We start from the raw sequence: 26,711 nt of genomic DNA, 5'->3' as shown, positions 1-26,711 counted from the left end.
TTTTTTTAATTTAGGCAATTCATTTTCCATTGTGACACAGGAGGTGCCGGATCCAATAAAAAAGGTTCCGTATCCAACGTCGGAGGTGACGGAACATGTTCCGTCACCTCCGACGTTGGATACGGAACCTTTTTTATTGGATCCGGCACCTCCGGCACAGCGTGTTCCGGCTCAAATTAAGCCCTGCTGACAGGAGTCAGCAGATGAAGCTGGGAAACATCACATCCAGCACCAGGACTATCAGCACTGGCACCCCCTTCTTCCTCTACACCAACGACTGCACCTCAGGAGACCCATCTGTCAAACTCCTGAAGTTCGCTGACGACACAACGCTCATCGGCCTCATCCGGGACGGTGACGAGTCGGCCTACAGACGGGAGGTTGATCAGCTGCCGGCTCTCTGGTGCGGTCAGAAGAACAACCTGGAGCTTAACAAGCTCAAAACTGTGGCGATGACCGTGGACTTCAGGAGGAGCCCCCCCACTCTGCACCCCATCACCATACTCAACAGCCTTGTGTCTGCTGTGGAATCCTTCAGGTTTCTGGGTTCCACTATATCCCAGGACAAGTGGGAGCCCAACACGGACACCATCATCAAGAAGGCCCAGCAGAGGATGTACTTCCTGTGCCAGCTCAGGAAGCTCAACCTGCCTAAGGAGCTGCTGATCCACTTCTACACAGCCATCATCCAGTCTGTTCTCTGCACCTCCATCCCTGTCTGATTTGGATCTGCCACCAAAGAGGACAGTCAGGACTGCAGAAAAATCATTGGTGCCAACCTGCCCTCCATTCAGGACTTATACATTTCCAAACTGCTACTGAGGAAACGGGCAGGAAGCATCACTGCAGATCCATCTCACCCCGGACACAACCTGTTTCAGCTTCTCCCCTCTGGTAGGTGCTACAGAGCACTGTACGTCAAAACCAACAGACTCAGGAACAGTTTCTTCCCACAAGCCATCACTCTGATGAACAGCTGACTCTGACTCACAGTGTCAGGAACAATTCCTGTGCTATAACCCAGTAACTCTGTCTCTAATCAGCCACCTGTTTACTACTTATGTATTCATCATTTTCTATTTCAGAGCTGGTCAGATTGTTATATTGTATATACTGTATACCAAACCCACCTACCTCAAGTACATAACACTTGCACATAATACTTATTCCAATATCCTTTGCACTATGCTCCATCACACTGTGTACATGAGTACATGTACGCATGTATGTGTACTTGTATATATTTTATGTATGTTAAAGATTTTGACTTCATCAACACTGTAAAAAAAACAAAGAAATCAAGATTAGACAACGTATAACCAATGGGATAACCACACAGGTCAACTAAATCACTGACATCTGATCATCTACAAAAACAGCCTTGTTATCAAACTGAAACCATCTTTTAATCCTTTTGTGTCTCAGTGTTATTAAGCAGCTATATTATGTACCATTGTAACATACAGAGAGGTATACCATTAAAAGCCTGCTGCCATCTGTAATAAACAGACTTTTTTCTCAAGGACCAAAAGTAGACAAACACTTTTTTGGGTTATTTTATGTGAACAGTCACATTTTAACAATGAACACATACAAACCAAATAAACATGAACAAACTCAATCCAGTACCTTTCATCACAAACATTTTTAATCAAATCATTCCCCACTCCACTCCAAAACTGGTAGAAATACATACAAATAGCTGAACATTACTTAAAACAGATTACCAACTTCTAAAGTATGAACAAAACCGAAACCAAAAAAAAAAAAAAAAGTAACTTCAAAACTTACTCCCGAATTGTGAGTACCTTTCATCCCAACATGTATTATTACAAATCATTTTTAATCAAATCATTCCCCACTCCACTCCAAAACTGGTAGAAATACATACAAATAGCTGAACATTAGCTGAACATTACTTAAAACAGGTTACCAATTTCTAAAGTATGAACAAAACCGAAACCTAAAAAAAAAAAAAGTAACTTCAAAACTTACTCCCGAATTGTGAGTACCTTTCATCCCAACATGTATTATTACAAAACATTTTTAATCAAATCATTCCCCACTCCAAAACTGGTAGAAATACATAAAACAGCTGAACATTACTTAAAACAGGTTACCAATTTCTAAGTATGAACAAAACCGAAACCCCAAAAAAAAAAAAGTAACTTCAAAACTTACTCCCGAATTGTGTCCCTTAAAATGTTAATGACATCTCCCATCCCTGTCACTTCAAAATGAACCTCGGCAAAACTGCCGTCCCTACATTTCGGGCAGCTGGACTCATTAACTAGCCATTGTTGAATGCAGCGTTGGCATCCAATAACGCTGCGGCAGCATGGGGTCGCCACGGGGTTCCTCATGGCATCTGCAAGATTCATAATAATAGAACAACAATGTGCTGTCCTCATACAGAAAACACAAAATTAAAGTTTTATCAAACCTGGCTTTGCAACAATTAATATTGTAAGATATTGTACTTTGTTCTTGCAAGTAAGGTGTGGAAACTGATTTGGTATGAACATTGAGATATGAAAATCATATTTCAATATAACACATTATATGCACAAAGCTAAGCTTAGGATGATGATTGAGTAATAATTTGCTTATGAGTAGCCTTAAATTGGTGTTCAATATCTTTTGCATATCAGCATTTTTATTATACAACACATACTTGCATGTTGTGTTGAGTCATTGTATTCATCAAATCAAAATTAACTAACGTTTAACTTAACGTACTGAAGACGTTGTCACGACGGTCGTAGCGACCTCTTTTGGTGTTTCACTTTGACGGCTGTGAAAAAACTGCGAAATAGCATGCGCCGCACTAATTGTTTTATCTTGGTTAACTTGTTTTTATAATCGTTGGAAGACAAAATAGAAATCGTCATTAAAATTAGATAAATTGCACAGCTCTATCTCCAGCTACACACTGTCACTTCCAACGCCATGGCATGGATGTTGGAGAAGACATGCATGCTGTGGCTTTTGTCCTTTATGTGCAGAACCAGGGAGTTGTTTGTTCAGTCTGTTACCAGCCTTAACCCTCTGAGGTCTGAGCTGTTTTCTGGGCCCTGGAGGTGTTCTGACATGCTCTGACATTTCTGGTTATTTCTGTTACTTGTGACATTTTCATGGCTAAAGTCTAATTACACTGTATTCAGCACAAACTCTGCTACAATAATATATCAGCAGCATGTATGTAAAAGTTTGTAGTTTTGAGATAATGACATTTATGCGTGGTTTGTGAAAATACAAAAAAAAATTCTCACTGAAATAAGGCCATGAAACCCATACTGATTATTTCTTCACAAGACTTTTGAAAATTGTATGACGTAGCCTAGAATATTTGCTCTAAAACTATGTGAAAATCATCCCGACTGCTCATTCAGATAAGACAATATATTGATTTAAAAATGTTACGACGTGTTTTGTGTGAAAAAGCTTTATGCGGAGGTCATTAATATGTAAGCTTTTCACACCTGAGAAAGACAAAGACCCTCCCCTAACGGCCCTATTAGGAGCTATCAGGCCCTGTCATTCTGAGCAACCTTGCACAATACTGTAAATGAGGAGATTTTAAAAAGAATGGCTTTTAAATTGTTTGGATTTATTTACAACACAACATAGTCCAAAGATACACAACAAATGCCAAAAAAACACTTATTGAAAACAATGATCCAAAGACAGAGACCTTTGTACCATTCCTAAAAACATTGTACATACCTTTCATTTCCAAGGTGTTTGATTTTCACTTTACCATGTTCATGTACAGAGACTCATGTGAATGTTGAAGTCCTCAGTGGCATCTGGGCCCTGAAAAAAAAAAGTGAACATACTGATATCAAGAGAAAGGCCTGCACGATTTTGGGAATAAATTTTAGATTTTTCTGATTAAAATTGCTTTTTAAAATTCACAGAATACACATACACACAAATGTTTCCAACAATATATAATATAATGAACACCAGGTTTGTTGTGCCTTGTAGGCATAAGCTATGCACAGTGCTGGATGTTCTGGATTATCATGTTACTTCAAATGTTTCCATTCGTTATGATGATATGAAATGAGATAATAGTAAAAACATGAAGCCGTTTGCTTTTCAAACGCGATCGCGATCCAAAATATGATACATTCAAACGCGATCGCGCTGCAAAATATGATACATTCAAACGCGATCACGATCCAAAATATGATACATTCAAACGCGATCGCGCTCAAATATAAAACATTATGGTTACCATATACATATCTACTGTTAAAGGTATTGTAGGTAGGATTTTTATAAAAAACTTCTTTTCCAAATTTGTTTAAACTTTATTTATATATCAAAACATAATTAAAATGTAAGTACTCTGAAAAAGAAAGTATAAAAATCGAGTGTCTGTAGACCTCTCACGACTGTTTTAAAGACAGCTCATTATTTCCATTCACTCCACCCCCTCCCTTCTGGGCTCCTTCCAAAGCCACGCCCCCAAAACACATGAACGCGCGACTCCGACCTCTGAACTGGAAGATGCATTATTTACCTGAGACGAGCGGAGAGGAAGGAGCGCAGTGCATGCAGTGACATCATGTCAGAATCACATGTAATAAAAAAATCTAACTTTATCATTATGAATATAAACAAATAAGATGTATTTTAGTACTCACTATCAAGCTAGCATATTGATATTGGTAAAGTTTAAAATATATATTTTTTGATTCGCTAACGAGCTAGTTATATCTATAAGGCAAAGCTAAAAACAGGTTGCATTGCATACATGTTTTTCCATTACCATCAGTTACACTGTGATGAAGATGAATTTCGTGTAAGATTCATAACATATACGGTGTTCTGCATGTAAGAGTTTCCATGATGAAAGCATTGTTGACTCTGATGAGGACTAACGTTACACTCCAGAGACAAGTACCGCATCGTCAGCTCGAGGACATGGTCCGGGGTCGAGGGCGAAGCAGGAGGTCGTGCAAGAGGACGTGCAACTAGGGTCCGAGGATATTGACACGCGTTTTATTCAAAGACTTTTTGTTCATTACCTTTTCTAGTACTGTCTTCCTTTTTTGCCCTGTTTGCCTTCGCTAACTGCATATGCCGGTAATGTGAATTTTTGATTGCTCTTTCTCTGCCATTGTTTTGCTATTCCTAGGTTCCGTGCCTCTTGAATTCCTCAAATCAAACGGGTGCGCGCGCATATGGGCAGATCCTGTGTGGCAAAAGGGTGTTGCCATGGTTGCAAGAGAGTGACAGTCGCCTAAGCCAATCCTTTGTTTCGTCCCGAATGGAAATAATGAACGGTCTAGAGTCACTCGATTTTTATACTCTTTTTTTTTCAGAGTACTTACATTTTAATTATGTATTGATATATATAGAAAGTTTAAACAAATTTGGAAAAAAGTTTTTTATAAAATTCCTACCTACCCTATCTTTAATGTAGAGGATGATGTTGCAATTATACTGCCTTGGTTAATGCTTTATTTGCTTTGAATTGATGTAACCTAAATAATAATAATGCTTTTGCTTGAATAGATGTATGTAACCCTGTTATTGATGCTGAACAAGATATGTATTGTGTGATTTCACTGTTATTAAGAAAACTACTTACTTGCATGAAATGTATGTATTGACTGATTTAGAGTAGAAGGTACTTATGTATTAGAAATAGTTTTTATGATAAATGGAAAATGTACTAGTTAAGGTATATGTTGCAGACGATTAGAAGAAGAAAACAGACAAAGAGAAGTCGGAGGCGCCGTGAAGGGATACGCCGTAAACAACTGAGGGCCGTGTCGAAGGAGTTGGCAGAATTCCATTTGATGATGTCAGAGGAGAGTCTGGAACCTGCATTTCGAAGCCTGCGTATAAAAGACTGAGAGAGAGACTGAATTGTTGGATACTGAATAGCGCAGTGTCCCTCGACGCCTGTAACCAGCTGATTGTTGAAACTTATTATTGTAACCTAACTGCAACTTTGATATAACTTTTGTTAACTTTAATAAAACTTATATTATATTATTGGCAAGAGATTGTCTACCTGAGTTATAATTTAAGAGCCTTAAGCAAGAACTGACCACAGGGAAGTCTGCTGAATTAATTGTAAGTATTTTTGAATGCTTATAGTTTTGTCCAGATTCGACTTTCCTTACCTACCTGAGAATAATAAATAAATAGGTAAAAGGTGTAAAGGTTAAAGGACACACCGTAAAACATGGCGCCCAACGTGCTTTAATTGTCTAATTACTGGCCAGAATTAGACAATTGAGCGCTTGCCAAATAGAGTAAGCGTGAATATGCTTAAGGTTAAATAGTTGATGTAATATAGAAATCACTACACATAAGTCGACTAAGCAGAGAAAAAGCCCTGACAGGGCAGAAATAGAGTATTTTAAGAAAATCCCTGAAAGGGTCAAAATACTATATTTAAAGAGGAAAAGTATTTGCAAATACAACATAGAGAGAGAAAAATTCCGAGAGAGTGGAAAAATTAATGCTATAGGCATACCCAGAAAGGGTAAAGATTTCTATAAAAATACAATTCCGAGAGAGTGGAAAAATTTATAATAATAAAACCCAGAGAGGGTTGAATGTGCACATAAGAAAAAAATTGAGTGAAGACAAGAATAATAGGCTTATATAAAAAGTGAAGAAATCACTAAATAGCTCTATTATACAGAGGCTAAGCTATGGCAGCAAAAGCTAAAGAAAAATCCAGCAATATTTTTATTCAGGCATATACATGGGGAGATTCTCGTGTATTAGGATGGCAAAAAATAGCTATACAGGCAGAGACATCAATCCAGGAGACGGACCCAGGAGAAATACTCCTTTGGCTTCCCTCCAAGGAGGGACTGCGGTCAGGAAACTTCACAGAAAGTGAAGTGGGTCTGGCAGTATTGCGATGGATGCAAGAAATAGCAAATAATGAAAACTGTACAATACAATTACAGTGCAAAACTCCAGAGGCGGAAAATATAATCAAAACTATTAGCAAAAAAGATGAAGGTAAAATAGAGATTTATGACGTGTGGTAAAGCGTTAAAAAGAGAAAAAGGACAAATACCAGACATGGAAAGAGTTAAAAAGATACCAGATGGGTATCAACGACTTTGAACAAGCGGAAGAAATCCGTTTGACAATACCGGTAATTGACGATGAGGACCGGGCCAGTGTTATTACAATGGCCCATCAACACACCCCTACACCAGAATCATACGAGCTGCAAATAGGCAGAATAAGACTGCTTATTAGAGACAGTTTAATCGAAAGAACAGAAGGAGGTGTTGTAATACTAAATGGAAATAAACAAATGATAACTGGCTCTGGAACAGCTGGGGCAATTTTCAATAAACTAGGTAAACAGGCATTACAGGAGATAGAAAATATGAGAGCCCAGCTCGGACCGCAACATGTAGCGACAGTGAGAATAACCTCTGGCCTTCCACAGTGGAATTATGTGGCGCATACAGTAATGACTGATTACAGAGATGAATTTTGTGATGCAGACCGCTCCTGGTTAGAGGCCAGGACAATAACAACAGCAGTGATAAAAGAAACACTAAGCAGACAGGAAAATCAAATACATATGACTTTAATGGGAACAGGTCAATTTAAACACCCAGTAAATTCTGTAATAGAAGGCATATTATCGGGAATTACAGATATGTCCCAGGAAGGTCATTTGACCATAAATCTATTAATGTCTAACATAAATCAGGATGAACTTGAAAAAATTCTTGAGAAAAGGGAGGAAAGAGACCAGCCGGGACCCTCTCAGCCATCTGCTCCTCTGTGAAATGTTCCTGCAGGGGAGAGAAACATGAAACAGGGTGAGACAGAGTTTGAGGACGAATCTGAGCTGTCAGAGTTTGAATATGACTCGGACAGTTCAGATTCTTCAATATTTTCTATAGACAGTGACAGCAGTGAAACACAAAATATTTACAAAAAGTCTAGACTGCGGAATAAAAGAGGAGGCCAGATGGAATTAAAAAGAGTGACAGACCAAATAGAAAACGATTGGCCGGAAGTTCGGGTAAAAGGAATTTCATTCAAAAATCCTACCAGTGAGAAAAGAGGTAGAACATTAACAAGACATTGGAACAAGAAGATTGTTAATGATAGAAGTTTGACGTATGGACAAATGAGATCGGCAAGCAGATCACCATCTGCACAGAGAGACGCTCGCACAGAAGGATGGTCGAAAACTGGAAAAAATGCCTTGTATCAGGAAGGATACGCGTATAATAGACAAATAGTTAAAGAGCTGGAAAAAGTAGTTTGTTCATTAAAATCAGAAATTAAAAGTCTGAAAGAAGAAATAGAAACATTAAAATGTACGGAAACAATATGACTGAAGGACAGAATTAAGGAGGACCAGGATAGACAGGTCACAAGTCAAAGAAAAACAGTCAGGATTCGGCCGGCGACTCCTGGATTTACAACTTCTTATAGACAATTAGAGGTTGCGACTCCACAAGAAACTGAAGAAAACCAAGATAGCGTACACGCAAAACTGCTGGAATTACAATTAACAGAAGCGGTTAGGAAGCAGGTAGGAAATAAGAAACAGCATGAAGACCAGAGTGCATATGCAGAACGGATAATGAAAGCGGCTGAAAATGCACAGCTGGGTTGTGATGCTGCAACCAGATTGGTCCAAACTTGTACGGGCCACCCAATATCGTCTGAGGCATTGGGAAAGATGAGGAATTTGACAGGCATAGAAGATAAAATTAAAGAATGGACCAAAACCCTTGTTAATGCCCAAAAAGAGCAGATTCCCTTATTAGGAATTTGGCTATCTATTGAACAGGAAATCCCTGAGGCTGACAAAGTTCCGTTGCTGAGGCATGTGGGAAGGAGAATCCCAGGCGGACGTAATTTAATTACATTACTTAATAATGCGACCAGACAAAAAATTTAAGAAAAACTAGCTGAGTATGATCTTGCTACAAGACATATGAAAACAAAGAGAAATATTACACCGCAAAATAAACAAGCTCATGGGCCAAAGTTCAAAGAGAGATTGAACAATAATAAATTCCAGAAGCCAGGAGGATTTAAAAAATATGGAGCAAGTTATCAGAGCGACACTAGAAAAACTGACAAGTTCGCTGGGAACAGACAGACAACTCAGACAACAGTGAAACAAGTAATAAAAACTCAGTGAGTGTTTTAGCGCAATTTTCTGACGTCATGGGATCACAACACTAAGAGATAGTAAATGTTTTTATGTTTTTTGTTTTGTTTTGTTTTTTGACTCAAAACTCCGTACGGACGGAGCAAGAATGACTGCGGCAAAGTAAGTGATAAATTTGCACATGTTATTGAGGGTGGAATTCATAAACCCCAACGGCAATACCCAATTAATAAAAAAGGACTGGCAGAATTAAACATAACCATACAAGAGCTTGAAGAGCAGGGAGTTATAAAGCGAGTCAAAGGTGCTATAACTAACTCACCGATCCAGTTAGCTGCCAAGCCGGACGGAACTTTTAGATTTATTACCAATTTCAGGGCTTTAAATCGTTTAACACGACCGGATAAACGTTATTTGATTAACGCGCGAGATACAGTTGAGAAAATACGTGACGGACGATTTTATTCGAAAATTGATTTAGCCAATGGATTCTATGCGATGCCACTGGCTGAAGAAAGCCAGGAAAAAAACGCTTTTACCGCGAACCAAAACCACTACGTTTACCGACGTCTTCCACAAGGTTATTTAAACAGTCCGGTAATATTTCAAGCGACTTTGGCCGAAATTTTGACAGGCTTAGACATTGAACTTTATATTGATGATATTTTACTCGTTTCTAATGGAGAACGAGAACACGTACAGCTTGTCACAGACGTGTTGAAACGACTTGCGGAGGCAGGTTTGAAAATAAATATAAAAAAGACACAATTAATTACTGACATGGTCGAATTTTTAGGATTTTGGATTTCAGCGGGAAACAGAGGTGTTACTCAGTCCATGAAAGACAGAGTAAACCAGATTGAAACCCCAAAAACAGTTTGACAGGTCCAGCAAACAATGGGGCTATTGGGCTATGTTAGAGACTTAATCCCTCGCTTTAGCCAGATGTCTAAACCTATATATGCGACTATAAAAGGTGGACGGTTGAAATGGACCGAAAAAGCTGAAGAAGCGTTGACAGAATTAAAAACAGCTATATTAAACTCAGGACAGCTGGAAGGAAGAAACGATGAGAAAAATTTAGAAGCTGACTTGGAAACAGATGAAATAGGGTACCAATTGATAGTACGAAATGAAAAAAGAAACATACCTGTTAGAATTCTGAGTGGAAACTGGGAAAATCCAGAAGTGAAGTTCACTTGTGAAGAAAAGCAGCTTGCAGCACTGAGCAAACGTTATTCAGAGCTGAAAGGCCTGGCGCGGGGCCAGAAAATATTTGTTAACACAAAAACAGCAGTATTGGCTCATCTATCCAAAAACAAAGTTAAAGACGCCCGTGCGCTCAACAGCCGATGGCAAAGATGGGAAAATATGTTACTGGATCCAGATTTAATAATTAGACAAAAGGAACTTAAAAAATGCCAGAAAAAGACATTAGATCTCTATAAAAATACAGTTGCCTTTACAGATGGTTCAAAAACGGCTGCAGATGAGGAAGCTCACTGGGCTTTCATTATGAAACAAAGCAACAAGGTCATAGATACAGGAAAAGGAGTGGTGCAAGGCACAGCCCAGTACGCGGAGCTCATGGCAGTGTTCCAGGCGCTGAAAGCACTTCAGAAACTGGGAATTTTACAGGCCATAATTGTCACAGATAGCTCTTATGTTGCGACAGGAATTAATGACAATTTGCATATCTGGAAAGAAAATGGTTATAACAAGTCCAAAGGTAAGCCAATTGAACACGCAACATTATGGCAAGACATTCAGAAAATAATAGGTGATTTTGACCTTACAGTGATACATCAACCTGGACATTCCAAGGCAGACAGCGCATTAGCTATTGGAAATAACGAGGTTGACAAGCTAGTGCACATGCGGCGCATAGTGATAATTAAAGATACAGAGCAAAATGTAATACAGAAAATACATGACCAACTTAAACACCCAAGTGTAAATTTAGTTGGCAAGGTTCTGACAGATAATAAAACACATATTTCTAACTGGAGACAGAAATATAGAAATATAAGGATGAATTGTGAATCATGCATGCGTAAAGGCTATAATAAAACAATACGAAGTGACTTTGGATCCATTACACCAGACAGTGTCAACCAGGAATGGTCTTTAGACATTGCAATCCCGAGGTCAAAGGCCGGCAATAAATACATATTAGTGGCAGTAGATGGTTTCATGGGCAGAATTTGGGGAAAGCCGTTAAAAGAGACAAAAGCAAATGCCATTATTACAGCTGTAAATGACTTACTGATTGCGTGGGGCCGTCCACAAAGAATTCGGGTTGACAATGGCACATATTTCGTAGGAAAACAGTTTGAAGATTTTGTAACTGAAAAGCATATCAGTTTAATAAAATCAGTAAGGTACTGCCCACAGTCAAACGGAATAGCGGAGAGATCTGTAGGGATTATAAAGAGCTGGATCCGTGCCAATTGCAACCACGAAAGATGGGACGAAAATATGGAAGAACTAATGTTTTATGTTAATCTTACAGAGATCAAATGACCGACTACGTCAAAAGACCAGCCTGAAGATTCGTGCCACGTGGGGGATCACGTCTGGATAAGGTTAGATAATAAAAATAAAAATAGACCATTTAAAGATTTAATTATGAAGAAGGATAAAATAATTAAAATAATTGATAAACATACAGTGGAATTAGCTGAGAATGGCATCTGGAGTAAAAGGAATTTGGTCCTGGTTCAAAACCAAGGACGCGAAAATTGAGTTCAAACAGGAAGATTATCAACGAGATAAGGACGAGCTTATTAAGTTGGTTGAAATTAATAACCAGAGGGGTGTGATTAGAATTGAAACTACTCTAATGACACAATGTGAAGCTAATTATATAGCAACGAATGTCGAGCATGAAAAAGCCTGGCAGACAGGCAGATTGAATGGACCTGTTAACATAAAATGTGATAAAGCATATTCCGGAGGAATGTGTGTTATTTGCGGTAGTTTTGGTGAATACCTGTGGTGGGAAGGCCCTGCTAAGAGCAAGCCCAAATCCAGGAAGGAATTAAAGAATAGTAAACCTCAAACTATGCCAAAAATACCAAAAGATCAATATTACAAAAATCCTGGAGGGATAAAAGCAGCTTTGTGTGTTCTCTGCCAAGAATGTAGAATTAGTTTCCCTAAAATTGAAGTGATAATGACACAGCGGCTTGGAGCAAGGCAAACCGTTTGTGATTGTCTGTGGACAGGGAATAAGTGGATTAAATGCCAGATATGTCTTGATGATATTACAAATAGAAGGTTGCTGGTATATGGCAGACACAGAATTTGGTCTTGGAATAAAACATTTTGCGATTTAACTAGTAAAGGCAAGATCGAAGGCTCAGGATTGAGCATCGATAATACGAATTACCAACAACAGCTGGGAAATTCAGGCGTCGATTATTTATGGTCATATCGTATTAAGAAAAATATGGATGACATTCAAAGCAAGTGGCTTCTAGTTGATCCCAGAGCCCTGGGACCGGAGCTAGGGAGTTTGAAAACTTGCTTTGACGATAAGGGCAGAACATTCCAGCCAGATAACGGGACTGGAATTATCTGGTCTCTAGGCACCATTGCTAAAACACTATTAGAAAGTAATATAGGAGAGCAAATAATGGCACCAAGAATTGATTTTCCGAGACGCGGAGAATGTGACGATACAAATAGCTATATGCGTTGCCAATTTGGACAATTGGATGAAGAAAGATGTCCAAATAAGATAATCTTGAAAAGAAGCAAAGTTCTGTGTGTCCCGATTGCATTCTGGAGACAGAACAGCCAGCAGGCAGCTGCCTTATCTCCTGGCAAGAGGCCAATAATGGAGGGAGAAACAGCAGACTTGCCTGCTTACAGACTGACACTAATGTTTAAAGTTGTATTAAATATGACCACTACATCCGAACCACAAATTCTCGCCTGTGCCGTTGATCTCGATCTGGCACAAGATTAAATATTTAATTGATTAACAAGGGGTTCGAAAGGAGGGTGGTTTAAATGATTTGTTTTTGCCATTATTATGTTTTTGTTTTTATTTTTCCCTCAGGAATAATGCAATTACAAGACGGAGATGAGAGAGAGAAATGGGCCAGGACCATACAACGCTGGCGGAAACCCTGTTTACCAAGACCCTGTCTGACGGTATTGTTGGTGACAGGGGTGGTAATTTTAACAGGGATTTGGCCTATAATTGATTTCACTACAAAATTGATTGTGGTTGATGAGATTACGGTTAAAGAAGTTTCAAACTGTACTATAGTGACTAAATTCTTTTCAGGCCCATGTGAGCGTAAAACATTGGAGGAATGTAGCCGATGTGAGGAAATAGTTAAAAATTATACAGTGGGGAAAGACACCTTAGTGAAATGTAGAATAAGGTCGAGCCCATTTAACATTACACAAACAAAGAAAGTTTGGATTTGGCACCGCCTGCAGGACATAATTTATATTGGACCTGGAGAGAAATTTGGCTGTTACATGGATAAACAGGAGGACATTATAATGCCAAATAAAGAAACCCAGATTATTCCAACACCGCTAGCGCCGACGGATAAAGGGTGGGATGTATGATCCCAAACGTGCATTCCAGAGAAACTGTGAAAAATACTATACTAGAAATAAGTATACAATGTATGAAACGCCGAAACAATTGTGGGATCCATTTTCATGGATTAATTGGTTTAATATTTCAACTAGATTAGGCGAAACTACTGAAGGAATAAGTATCTATTCTAGAGGATTGAGAACTCTGTACCAAGCTAGCATAATAACAGATAAATTCTGGGAGGATTGCCCAGAAAAGGACTTAAATAAGTGTGATGGAACTCAGTATAATTGGCAGTTACACACAGTTTGGAGATTGAGAGCATTAAACGCTTATAAAACAATGATTAAGGACCAAGATTGTGTTGAACGGTCAAAAGAATATCTTACCAGTATCTGTCCTTGCGACTATAGATCTAAGAAATGGCAATGTGGGGACAACTACATGGCCTGAGCTGGAATGTCATGGCAACAAGACAAAAATAAACACTGGTTAGCTTTTTGGAGGAACGCACAAGGTCAAACGTGGCAAGGTTTGCGAATAGCAATGATGATGAAACATAGTGACTTGTGGACAAACGTAATTACTGAAAACGGTACTGAGACTGATCAAATGATAATACAATTCCGATTGTGGGATTTGTTGGGAGACACGGGTACAAATATTCTCGAAAGCATCACAATTAAAAGCATGAAAGCTCAAAAAATTAAGATTAACAACAGAGAATCTCATGACAGAATGGGTATTAAATATAAAAATACCTGGCTAGGTGCTTACTATCCACTTCCTATAGTAAGGATGAGATTTCAAACAAATGACACTAGGATAATTTGGGCTATTCCTAAGGAAATTCCAGAATACCACAATATAAAGACTGTACCAAAACCTAATTATAAAATGTCAGTTAATATTAGTGGCATTTTGGATGATAAAGAAGTTTTGACCATTGACAGAAGCTTATGGACTGTTTATTACTTTGAAGGAAGGAAAACCTTTCTTTACCCAGGATGGGGTTATTTAAATATGTCTTTAGACAGTAATCTTAGAAGATTGGATATTAACCAAGGAATTAATAGGATGTTGGCTTATGAAATCACGTCTTATAAGCCCATATATATGGATAATAAAGATAATTATGCCAGAGAAGACAGGGGAAAATGCATGCCGCCATATCCATTGTACTGGACCGTTGCAAGACTACAATATACTAACTTACATGCAGGATACAGACAGTGGACGACACAAGATTGGAAACATTTCGGTGGTAAGGTTCTCCAAGGATGGAAAATAGTCGGGAAAAAAGCCAAAGAAACAATTGAAACCATTGTAAAAATGGGACAAAATATTATTGGCAACACTTTTGGGGCCATACAATGGATAATTGATAACTGGTATGTTATTTTAATTGTAGGAGCTTTCATAGGGATTTTGATTTTGTTGGAACTAACAGGACTTGGAGGCCTTCTCAGAGGTTTATTAAAAGGCCTTTGTTGTACAACTGTTAACGGTATCATGCAGGTGGTTGGGACTGATAAGGAAGATAAACAAGTACTCATTGAGAAAAAGATGCACCGAAAAACCTTGACCGAAAGTAGCACTCCTCTGGTAAGGGGGGTCACTCAAGTTTAAGACTTTACATTTGATGTACATGGCTCATTTGCCTCATTGCCACTAAGCGTGCACAATTGAGTCACTCGACCATGGCTTGCAGCAAAACTGCTTCTACTAGCACTGATGATGGGCCAAAGCCGAATGATAATCTTTGGGAAATTTTGGTAAAACATTGTTTTCCTTATTAAAGCAAATTTATAATAATAAAAAAAAAAAAGTAAAATAAAAAGGAGGGTTATATACTTATGTATGTTTAAAGTTTTATGTTCTATTTTTATTTTTGAACTTTATGTATGTGGGTTATTAATTCTAATAATGTATGCATAATTTATTATGGAAACTGAATATGATATGCAACTTTGAGTAATTTAAGAATGAATAAGAAGAAACATAATTTGGTTAAAAACTTTTTTAATGCTTCTATAGGAACTCAGAAGAGCCCCAGGTGGAGAATTATTGACAAGAAAATTTAATTACTGGATTGTTATTGGACAAGACAATTGTATGAGATGTCGTCAATTACTGACTGACTGTAGAGTGAACTTTGTAATGGGAGATTTATGCCAGGAATGTTTCTTCAAGAATGCATTTATTATGTGGGTAAATGACTATGATGAGATAGAATATATTGTCGAATCTTATGAATTGATGACTGGATTGCATGTAGACATTCTGGAAAAAATTAAAAAGAACTTAAAACCTTTTAATCAAAAGGAATGGTTTAATGATTTTGATGCGCACAGAGTGTGGAGGATGGAAAATCAGATTCTTGTGCACTGTTTGCATAATAAATTCACAGCTGAAATTCTAAAAGTGGTCAAGGCTGATGAACTGCTTTTTGTCTTAGGCGGAGAAATTTGTGGAATTCCTGGAAAAGGAGGATTTTACTCCGACTCAGCAAATGCAATCGAAACAAACTCAGACCAGCCCACCCTCACGCCCTGGGGGGACGAATATCAAACAAGCGGCTCGCGCACTGCAGATATGTCTGGAGTGTCAGATTCCTTGTCTTGGCTTCTGCAATGATTGCCAGAGGGCGGGAAGGAGCCGTACGTTTCTGTGTGAGGATCCCTTGGGGCGTCTAATGGGGGTCTGTGCACATGAGATTACAAATGGACGACTTTTGAGAACAAGATTTGGTCGTTACCTTACGGTTGTCAAACAGAGCACAAAGATCTGGCCACCTGGTAGCGCCGCTACTGGACAGGTGATTAATAAAGTGCAAATGAAACGTAAATATGATCGAATTTGGATTAAAAACTATATGGATGTGTATCATACCAATTTGCTGATGAAAGATGGCACTGTGTATATGCTTCTGGAAAAATATAACAAGTTTAAAGGTCAAGTTGAACCATACCTTAGCCTGAAAATGTTAGGATGAAATCAAGACCGCATAAATTGCAAAGTAGTGGGTGTTAATGTAGAGGATGATGTTGCAATTATACTGCCTTGATTAATGCTTTATTTGCTTTGAATTGATGTAACCTAAATAATAATAATAATTTATTTTGCTTGAATAGATGTATGTAACCCTGTTATTGATGCTGAACAAGATACGTATTGTGTGATTTCACTGTTATTAAGAAAACTACTTACTTGCATGAAATGTATGTATTGACTGATTTAGAGTAGAAGGTACTTATGTATTAGAAATAGTTTTTATGATAAATGGAAAATGTACTAGTTAAGGTATATGTTGCAGACGATTAGAAGAAGAAAACAGACAAAGAGAAGTCGGAGGCGCCGTGAAGGGATACGCCGTAAACAACTGAGGGCCGTGTCGAAGGAGTTGGCAGAATTCCATTTGATGACGTCAGAGGAGAGTCTGGAACCTGCATTTCGAAGCCTGCGTATAAAAGACTGAGAGAGAGACTGAATTGTTGGATACTGAATAGCGCAGTGTCCCTCGACGCCTGTAACCAGCTGATTGTTGAAACTTATTATTGTAACCTAACTGTAACTTTGATATAACTTTTGTTAACTTTAATAAAACTTATATTATATTATTGGCAAGAGATTGTCTACCTGAGTTATAATTTAAGAGCCTTAAGCAAGAACTGACCACAGGGAAGTCTGCTGAATTAATTGTAACTATTTTTGAATGCTTATAGTTTTGTCCAGATTCGACTTTCCTTACCTACCTGAGAATAATAAATAAATAGGTAAAAGGTGTAAAGGTTAAAGGACACACCGTAAAACACTACGTTTGAGCAGATATCCACAAACACAGTAACAGTAAACGCGGGTCTAAATATTATAATATTCACCATATATCTAGCAACAGTTCAACTGCAATGTGAAATTTATGCAACAATAGCAAACTAATATGTAAGAATTTCTTACCTTACATCTTTCTTGTCTTCAAATTGCGTTCTTCTTCTTCTGATGTAAATCCAATGTAAGCTCAGGCAGAGACTTGTGAAGTGTTTTGGTGTTTTGTTTTTGAGGTAGGCCTAATGAGCGCGATCGCGTTCCATGTGGAGATTTGCATGTGAATATCTTTTGCGCGAGTTGGCGTGGTAAATTAAAAAATAATTAGGAAGCGTTTGAGAAGCTGGACATCTTGTTGGTTTTATACAAATTACTTAAACAGAGAATATTTGTTTTCAGTTTGAATCCGATCATTTAAAAGTACACACTTAAATGTTTATAAAGGTATATGGCTCATAAATGTGTGACAAGTATTCGCTGAGTTTTGTTTCAGTTTATAAAGTTCACCGCAACGGAGAGGCAGAACGCACACCCTGTTTATTTTCTTTATTTTACAAAAGCACAATGTTTTGATTTGATTGTAAGTGGACACATACAAAAGTAGAAATATCACAGATTCTTTTTTTATATTTCTTTTTTCTGTATGACCATAAATGACGGAGTAATTTAAGTTTATAGTGCTACAATGTGGAGAAAATCCAGCAAAACGCGCCCGCGCGTTTGCCGACCTCAGAGGGTTAAAACATATGAAAAAGTGTATTTGCAAACAGGATTTATGTGAGAGAGTTAACATGTAGCTTACCTCTGCATATGACGCACTGGAATGCGTCCCTGACAGAGGTGATTTGTGCCTCTGTCAAGGCCACAGTTGATATTCTGTCCCTGGCATTATTGTCCCAGGTCCCGCAAGGCTTGTGAAATTGCTGGCAGCTCCTCTGCTGCAAGCAACAGCTCTTCAATTTTGTCTTTCATTTCCTCTTCTAGGAAACTGGGAAATAAGGAAAAGTAAAGCAAGTTCATTATAACAATTCACCCTTGTGTCACGGGATAGTCAGAACTGAGACGAGGATTCAAATGCAGAGGAAACTTATTAGTGACAGGTAGATAAGGTACAAACTCAAAAAGCACTGTGAGCAAGCAGGAAGGAAACACAAGGAACAAGTAACTTGGACAAACGAACCAGCACAAGACTACAAAGGGGAACAAACAAAGGAGGGTAACGAGAAGGACAGGTGGGACAAATTAACCAATAATCAGATAACAAGATGGGAGGGGCTAGACAATAGACAGGAGAGCACATGGCACAAGGGAAACACATGACAAGCCATGTGCTCACAATAAACAGAACTAGAACACAAGCACATGACAACCCAGACACTGTGACACCTTGTCTCTCACATTTTCACTTTTTTAAGGTAACCAGGTTGGGAGCGATTTACAGGGTCTTTAAATCAAGTAAAATCTTAAATAATCTGTTAGACATTTCTATTTCTTTTGGGTAAATGCAATGCTAATTACCTAGTCCTCCTCCTCTTCCTCCTCTGTAGCTCGCTGTTAGAGCTTTCGCAGATGGAAACAATTTTTCTCTCCTACAGGAAAGAACAAACATTGATTGATTTTTGGTTTCAAAGACACAGCTTACACCCAGTGCTGGCGTCTAGAGATAATCTATACAGATAATGACATTAGGTAGCCAAGCCTGACCTATGTTAATCCTATGTTAATGTAACAGGTGTATATATTATCTAAGTTATTATTTTATTATTAATTATATTATAATTTTTTGGCTGACTTTTATTTTGACGGGCGGTTTGGTTTCCAGTGTTGAGTGTGCGTGAAAAGAAAAGAGAAGAAGAGCGCGGCATATAAGAGACGCACGGAGAAGAGAAAGTGAGTGTTGTGTCGTGTTTTGAGAAGCTCGTCCGATAAAGTAACTTAAACGGAAGATAATCAGGGCTTTAGTCGAATACAGGACGATATAAAGTGATTTTTGTTCCGCATTTCGTAGTTTTTGTGTAGTTTTGATCCGTGAATCGCATTGCATTGGACTGTTGGAGTGACGCAGTAATGTTTTGTGAAGGCTACGAGAACTGTGAGTGCATTTAAAGTACAAATTTAGCCTGATTGGGGACGATTGAAGAGATTTTTCACATTTTTGTTGAGCTTTTGACTTCTTTCATCTTGTTCGAAAAGCACTCTTACGAATTAACGTTTCAATCAGACTGGTCACGTGTATTTGAGTGTTCGGCACGTGTCATTGCACGTGAGATGGGAATCGATGCTTGCAGTTGGCGCTGAACATATTTTTTTTTGGAGAAGATTTAAGTTTAAGACTATTTTGTATTACCCTGCCATCCAACGACATCTCAGTTTGACACCTCTCCGTTGGTGTATCCCAGTTTGATACATTCTAGTTGATATCTCATTTTTGATTCATCTCCATTTGATTCACTTACTTTTCGACTCATTTTGATTTATTTTTTGTTTTTGTTTTTGTTGGACATTTCATTAAGCTTGAGTGATATTTCTACGAAAACCTCAAGTTAATTTCAACGCACGCTACGTCAAGACAACTTTTCAATTGATTCCTTTTTGATATTTTTGATCTGAGGAACACTGAACTGTGAGAGTTCAGTTGAACTACAGAACTCAAATGAACTGAGTGAACACATAAAGGGACGTTTCACGTAAGTGCTCTTCCAGATGTGAAATTTCATTGTACCATTGTTGTTGTTTTTCCAAATGTGATTGTTTGATTATTTGAAGTTGATCATTTGAAAACTGTGAACTCATCCTAACTGGTGTTTACAAAAGTGACAAGTGTTTTTTTTGTTTTTTTTATATATTTTTTGAAGTGGGGTTTATCTTGCTACAAGTGTATGCCTTTTACATTGAAAGTGTTTGGGTTGTAGTGAGTTTAAAAGAAAATACATTTTATTTCATTTTGTGATTATTAATCCTGAACTAACACTTGACTTCAAGGAAGAAAAGGTCAGAGGGAATAAATGTTGTTTAATCTTCGTACTTACCTGCATTGTACTTTTTTTTTGTTTTGTTTTTTTTTGTTTAGAGCTGTCAGGGAGTAGGGGCATCTCAGCTACTTTATTAGACTAGGGGAGGGAGGAGTATATTAAACTGTCTGACACATTTAATATTACTTCAGGAAACCATCTTGTTACGTTTACTCATACTGAAGCCTACCCTCGTCGGTCTGTACATTTTAATAGAGTAGGACACAACATACATACAATTAGTGTGTAATGAGATTAAAAGCACTGAAAGCGGGGACTAAGATCTTTACGTTATTCAGTCTTCCGTGGCAGCACTAATAAAATTCCCCCTACAAGACGAGTTAAATACTCGCTACATAAGTGGCGTCACGAACAGGATCATACTTAGCCTAGTTTTTTTGTTGTTGTTGCACTATTCTGTCCCAGGTCTGTGAGCAAGAAGAAAAATGGCAGAACTGGAAGAATTGAAGAAGGAGTTCGCTGAAATGCAGAGGAGGTTAGCGGAGCAAGCTGGGGCATTGGATCATGCCAGAACGGAGCAGCGAGAAGCCCTGTCATTGGCCAGAGCAGTAATGGAGCAGCAAGCAGCCACTCGTGCACCCCCAGCAACAATCTATATCCCAAGAGATCATAAACTTACCGATTTCACTGGCACCACAAAACCCGGAGAAGGAAGTGTGGAAGAGTGGATTGTCTCTATGAAATCAGCCTTTCGAGTCATGAAGGTGCCAGAAGAGGATCAGGTGGAGCTGATAAAGCAGCACTTAAAGGGAGAAGCTAAAGATACTGTGAAGTTCATGATGGAAGAAGTGGATAACAGTGTGGAGTCCATCTTCCAGCTGCTCCAGGAAACCTATGGAGACAAGGTACCTATTGGCACGAGGTTGAAAGATTTTTATGATCGAAAGCAAGCACCTGGTGAGACCATACGCGCCTATGCTTACGATTTACGAGAAAAGCTCCACAAGGTGAAACGCAGAGAGCCCAGACGAGTTTCAGATGAAGAGAGTGTTTTGAAAGAGCAGTTAGTCCTTGGACTGAGGGATGATTTCCTAAGAAGAGAGCTTGACTTTTGCACAGCTGATGCAGGACGCCATCACATGGTCTGAGGAAGAGGAAGCACAGCCTGAAGGTAACTTGAAGACCCCTGTGCGTGCGAGAGTGGCAGCTCACACTACAGTTGCGACTGGTGACAATCCATCCTCATTGACATTAGAAAAGTTGCACGAGGCAATAGAGAAGATAGCTGCACGGCAGGAAGAACTGTACAGAATTGTCCATAGTCAAGGGAGAGTTGATCCCCAGCCGGGTGTTATGAGAAGACAGCCACTGAAAAACAGTGAAGGGCAATATATCTGTTACACATGTGGTGAACCAGGTCACACGAGTCGACGTTGTAGGCAGCTTAAGGAGCTGGGTAACCGGGGCACTGCGTCATCACAAATGGCGGAAGTATCTGAGGTGTTAAGAGGAGCTTCGTCGGGTGACTTGGCAAGCACCAATGGTCCTTCAGTTATCCGGAGCCATACAGCTGACTGGAATGCAGATATAGCACCAGAAACACTTATGGATAGTGCTTTTGGAGACTGTTTGACAGTGGATGTAAAAATAGCAGGGGTGCCCACCAAATGCCTGTTGGACACCGGTTCAGAGGTCACCACCATCTCGGAGTCTCACTTTAAACATAATTTCGGAGGACAAGAGATACAGCTGTCGTCTGCTAACTGGGTGCGCCTCACTGCTGCAAACGGACTAGACATTCCTGTTCTTGGATGTCTACAGGCAGATATAGAGTGCATGGGAACTCTGCTTCCAGGGAAGTGTTTTTTCGTGCTCACAGACTCGAACCCCGACGTGAAGGAGATGAAGGGATTGGCTGGAATCGTGGGGATGAATGTGCTTAGTGAATTGAAAAACCTTGTACTGTCTGGAAAGGATTTGGATAAGGAGAGCAAAGTGAGCCAATGTGCAGATGCTAACGTCAGACGAGTGATAGCAAAAGTAAAAAAAGATGAAGGACTCTTGGGCCCAGAAGGAAGGATAGGATTTGTTAAGGTGTCTGGGAAGCAAGTTGTGATAATCCCACCCTTAAGTGAGAAGATTGTGGAAGGCCACTGCAGTATACCTCATCAAGTGAAGCATCAAGTGTTGGTGGAGTCCACAGGTTCTGTTACCCTTCCAAAAGGATTGTTAGTAGCCAATGTGCTTGCAAGCCCAGAAAAGGGTAAAGTTCCGGTGCGCGTGTTAAATCTATGTCAAGAAACCGTCAGGTTGATGCCGAGATCCAGGATTGCAGTTGTGTCTAAGCCTCAAAAAGTAGTCCCAAAGCAAATGGTGGAATTCGAAGAGGATGATGATGAGCTACGTGTTAAACGACATGTACAGTGCAGCATTAAGATTGAGAGTCAGCCCGAACAACTGTCAATTCCTGTTCGGATGAATCAGGACGGATTGTCTGAGATGCAACGGAAGGAGTTAAATACTCTGCTGACACGTTACAGTGATGTTTTCTCCAAGAGTGACACAGACTATGGATACACAACAACAGTGACACATAGCATACCTACCGGAGATGCACAGCCAATAAAACAACGCCATCGACGAGTACCACCTCACGTTTTTCAAGAGTTTAAGAGACATGTGCAAGATCTTGTTAGTCAAGGTGTACTGAACGAGAGTCGCAGTCCGTGGGCCTCGCCTGCAGTCATTGTGATAAAAAAAGATGGAGGTGTTCGTTTCTGCTGCGACTACAGGAGACTCAACCAAGTCACATTCAAGGATGCCTACCCCCTTCCACGTGTGGAGGAATCCTTGGATGCTTTGGGGAATGCACAGTTGTTTTCCACACTGGATCTCACGGCAGGTTATTTCCAAGTGGCGGTACAAGAATCAGATCGGGAGAAGACTGCTGTCACAACTCCGTTCGGGTTGTTTGAGTGGACACGGATGCCGTTTGGCTTATGCAACGCTCCGGCCACTTTTCAGCGATTGATGAGTGCAGCATTAGGTGATCTGGCCTTTGATATTCTCTTGATCTATCTTGACGATATTATCGTGTTCTCTGTGGATTTCAAGAGTCATTGTGAGAAGTTGGAGCTTGTTTTCTCAAGGTTGCGTCAGCATGGACTGAAGCTGAAACCGAGTAAATGTTTTCTCCTGAGGCCAGAGGTCCGGTTCTTGGGACACATCATTTCGTCGAAGGGAGTTCAGGTGGACAAGGACAAGGTTCAGTGCTTGGATGAGTGGCCTTCACCGACGAATGTTAGGGAGGTTAGACAGCTGCTGGGATTTATGAGTTATTATCGTCGTTTTGTTCCAAGATTCGCACAGCTGGCAAAGCCCCTACATTCCCTGGTGGGAAAAGTTAACAAAGGCAAGTCAGCAGAGGCGTTTGTCTGGAGTGATGAGTGTCAGTCCGCATTTAGCAAGCTAAAGAGTTGTCTCATGTCACCTCCGATTCTGGCTTACCCTGATTTCCAGTGTCCGTTCATACTCACGACGGATGGGAGCCTCAATGGACTTGGAGCCATACTCAGTCAAAAGCAGGGGGGCGTTGAACGTGTCATTGCCTACGCGAGCAGAGGTCTAAAGGGATCTGAAAAAAATGACAAGTATTACAGTGCCTTCAAGTTGGAGTTACTTGCCCTTAAATGGGCAGTAACTGAGAAATTTAAGGAATACCTGATATTTGCAAAATTTCAGGTTATTACCGACCACAACCCTCTTCGCTACCTGGAGACAGCCAACCTCGGAGCAGTAGAACAGCGTTGGTCTGCACAGTTGGCAGAGTTCAACTTTGAGGTGTGTTACAAGCCCGGCAGACAGAACATCAATGCTGACGTTCTTTCTAGGATTCCCTGGGGTATGGAACCCGAGGAGGATGACAATGGGAAAGACTTCATTCGGTTGACATCAGATGAGGTATGGGCTTGCCTCTGGCCAGGTAAAGAAGAAGGGGTTGACAAGTCTGTTGTCCGAGTTGCCAAACAAGCAGCAATAAGGAAGAGTGTTGATGGTTATAGCTGGTCATCCATCAAAGAGCAACAGAGGAAGGATCCTTGTATAGCATCTGTGTACAACGCTGTACTTGAGAACAGGAGGATAATGACACGTACGTTCCGAGATATGGAAACCCAGCAAAAGAAGCTAGCTAGACAGCTGGAGCGTTTGAAATTAAGACACGAAGTGCTGTTCCGAGTAATTACGGACCCAAGAGACGGAGAAGAGATTTGGCAGTTGGTAGTGCCTGAGTCTTTACGGGAGAAAGTGTATAAGGGAGTCCATGAACATGGAGGACATTTTGGCAGCAGGAGTACATTAGAGCAGATGCGACAGAGTTATTATTGGCCCACAATGGCCAATGACGTACAAACATGGGTAACCCAGTGTCGAAGATGTACTCTAGCTAAGGATGTGTTCCCCAGGATTCGAGCTCCTATGACCTGCACCAACGTAATTGCACCTCTAGAAGTTCTTGCCATGGATTACACCGTGCTTGAGAGATCAGCAGGAGGTTACGAGAATGTTCTAGTGCTTACAGATATGTTTACAAGATTTACTGTGGCAGTCCCGACGAAAAATCAGACAGCACTTACCACAGCCAAGGCCCTCGTACAACACTGGTTTGTCTGCTATGGGTGTCCTGCCCGATTGCACTCGGATCAAGGCAGATGTTTCGAGGCAAGCGTAATCAAAGAGCTCTGTAAATTGTACGGAATTAGCAAGAGTCGCACCAGTCCTTATCATCCGCAAGGGAACGCGCAGTGCGAAAGATTCAATCGCACGATGCACGACATGCTGCGAACATTACCTGCGGAAAAGAAGAGGGATTGGAAAACTTACCTGCCTGAACTTGTGATGGCCTACAATAGCCACGTTCATTCATCAACCGGTTACTCCCCATTTTATTTAATGTTTGGACGGGACGCAAGGCTGCCCATGGATGTCCTAGGAGGAAAAGACCTAACTGATGATGAGGCGGATGATCTTGATGAGTGGGTAAAGAATCACCATGAGCGCCTGAGAACTGCAGTGGAGACGGCGAAGGTAACTGCTCAAGATGCTTCCAGGAGAAGGAAGAGGGTCTATGACCGCAAGGCTTCAGGAGCGCTCATTAGACCTGGTGACAGAGTATTGTTACGTAACCACAAGTTTAGGGGACGAAACAAAATCCAAGATAAGTGGGAGTCTGTACCGTATTTGGTAGTGCAGCAAAATCACGCAGGTTTACCAGTCTTTACTGTACGTCCTGAGCAGGGAGGTTCCACAAAGGTCGTTCACAGAGATCAATTGAGACACTGTACCTTCCCCTCACCCACAAGGCAGGTTACACATGCAAGAAGAGAAAACGAATTGTCAGACTCAGACTCACAAGACATTGTTTACATTCCATATACTACACAATTACCAAATACATGCTTACCTGGGGAAGTCGAGGGTGGAGTGGTACGTGAGGAGGGTAATGTAGCTGGGAGTGAGAGAGTAGACACAGGTCAAGATGGGGAATCTGAAGACTCTGACATTTCAGAAGCTGACACTAGTGGGGTACCTAACCTCAGACGTTCGAAGAGAGGAACCCAGGGTAGATTGCCTGTAAGATATAAGGATGATTACATTATGTAATTTGGGTTTAAAGTGCCAATACATGTGTAAAGAAAATGTCAAAGAATGTGTTCTGTCTAAAGAGGATGTCTAAGCAAAAATTTAAAATGTGTCATTGAATCCAATTTAACTGCTCTTGTGTTTTGTTTGTTTACCCAGGAACTGGTCTGTTTGGAGATGTCGATGGAGTGGCAGGGTTTAGCAGGGGGGAAATGTAACAGGTGTATATATTATCTAAGTTATTATTTTATTATTAATTATATTATAATTTTTTGGCTGACTTTTATTTTGACGGGCGGTTTGGTTTCCAGTGTTGAGTGTGCGTGAAAAGAAAAGAGAAGAAGAGCGCGGAATATAAGAGACGCACGGAGAAGAGAAAGTGAGTGTTGTGTCGTGTTTTGAGAAGCTCGTCCGATAAAGTAACTTAAACGGAAGATAATCAGGGCTTTAGTCGAATACAGGACGATATAAAGTGATTTTTGTTCCGCATTTCGTAGTTTTTGTGTAGTTTTGATCCGTGAATCGCATTGCATTGGACTGTTGGAGTGACGCAGTAATGTTTTGTGAAGGC

The 26,711-nt window shown here is 39.9% G+C and overlaps 2 long non-coding RNA genes across 3 annotated transcripts; one reads left to right on the top strand and one right to left on the bottom strand.

Annotated features, from left to right (window-relative positions):
* Positions 1-1,391: 1,391 nt before the first annotated feature.
* LOC311089646 lies at positions 1,392-25,872 on the bottom strand. Of its 2 annotated transcripts, none has more exons than XR_014607725.1 (4): positions 25,734-25,872; positions 19,047-19,117; positions 18,331-18,516; positions 1,392-2,368 (listed from the first exon to the last, which is right to left on the bottom strand). It is a non-coding gene; the product is annotated as an uncharacterized lncRNA (long non-coding RNA). The 2 variants fall into 2 exon arrangements; XR_014607726.1 differs by lacking the exon at positions 1,392-2,368 and adding an exon at positions 3,727-3,816.
* Positions 10,714-17,322, top strand: LOC311089645. Its single transcript, XR_014607724.1, has 3 exons — positions 10,714-10,868; positions 11,652-11,724; positions 13,206-17,322. It is a non-coding gene; the product is annotated as an uncharacterized lncRNA (long non-coding RNA).
* Positions 25,873-26,711: the final 839 nt, after the last annotated feature.

This window comes from Abramis brama (genome assembly GCF_963993115.1).
Source record: "Abramis brama genome assembly, chromosome: 9".
NCBI classification, from domain to species: domain Eukaryota; kingdom Metazoa; phylum Chordata; class Actinopteri; order Cypriniformes; family Leuciscidae; genus Abramis; species Abramis brama.
The sequence above is the reverse complement of the archived record's forward strand: the minus strand, read 5'-3'. Positions and strand labels throughout refer to the sequence as shown.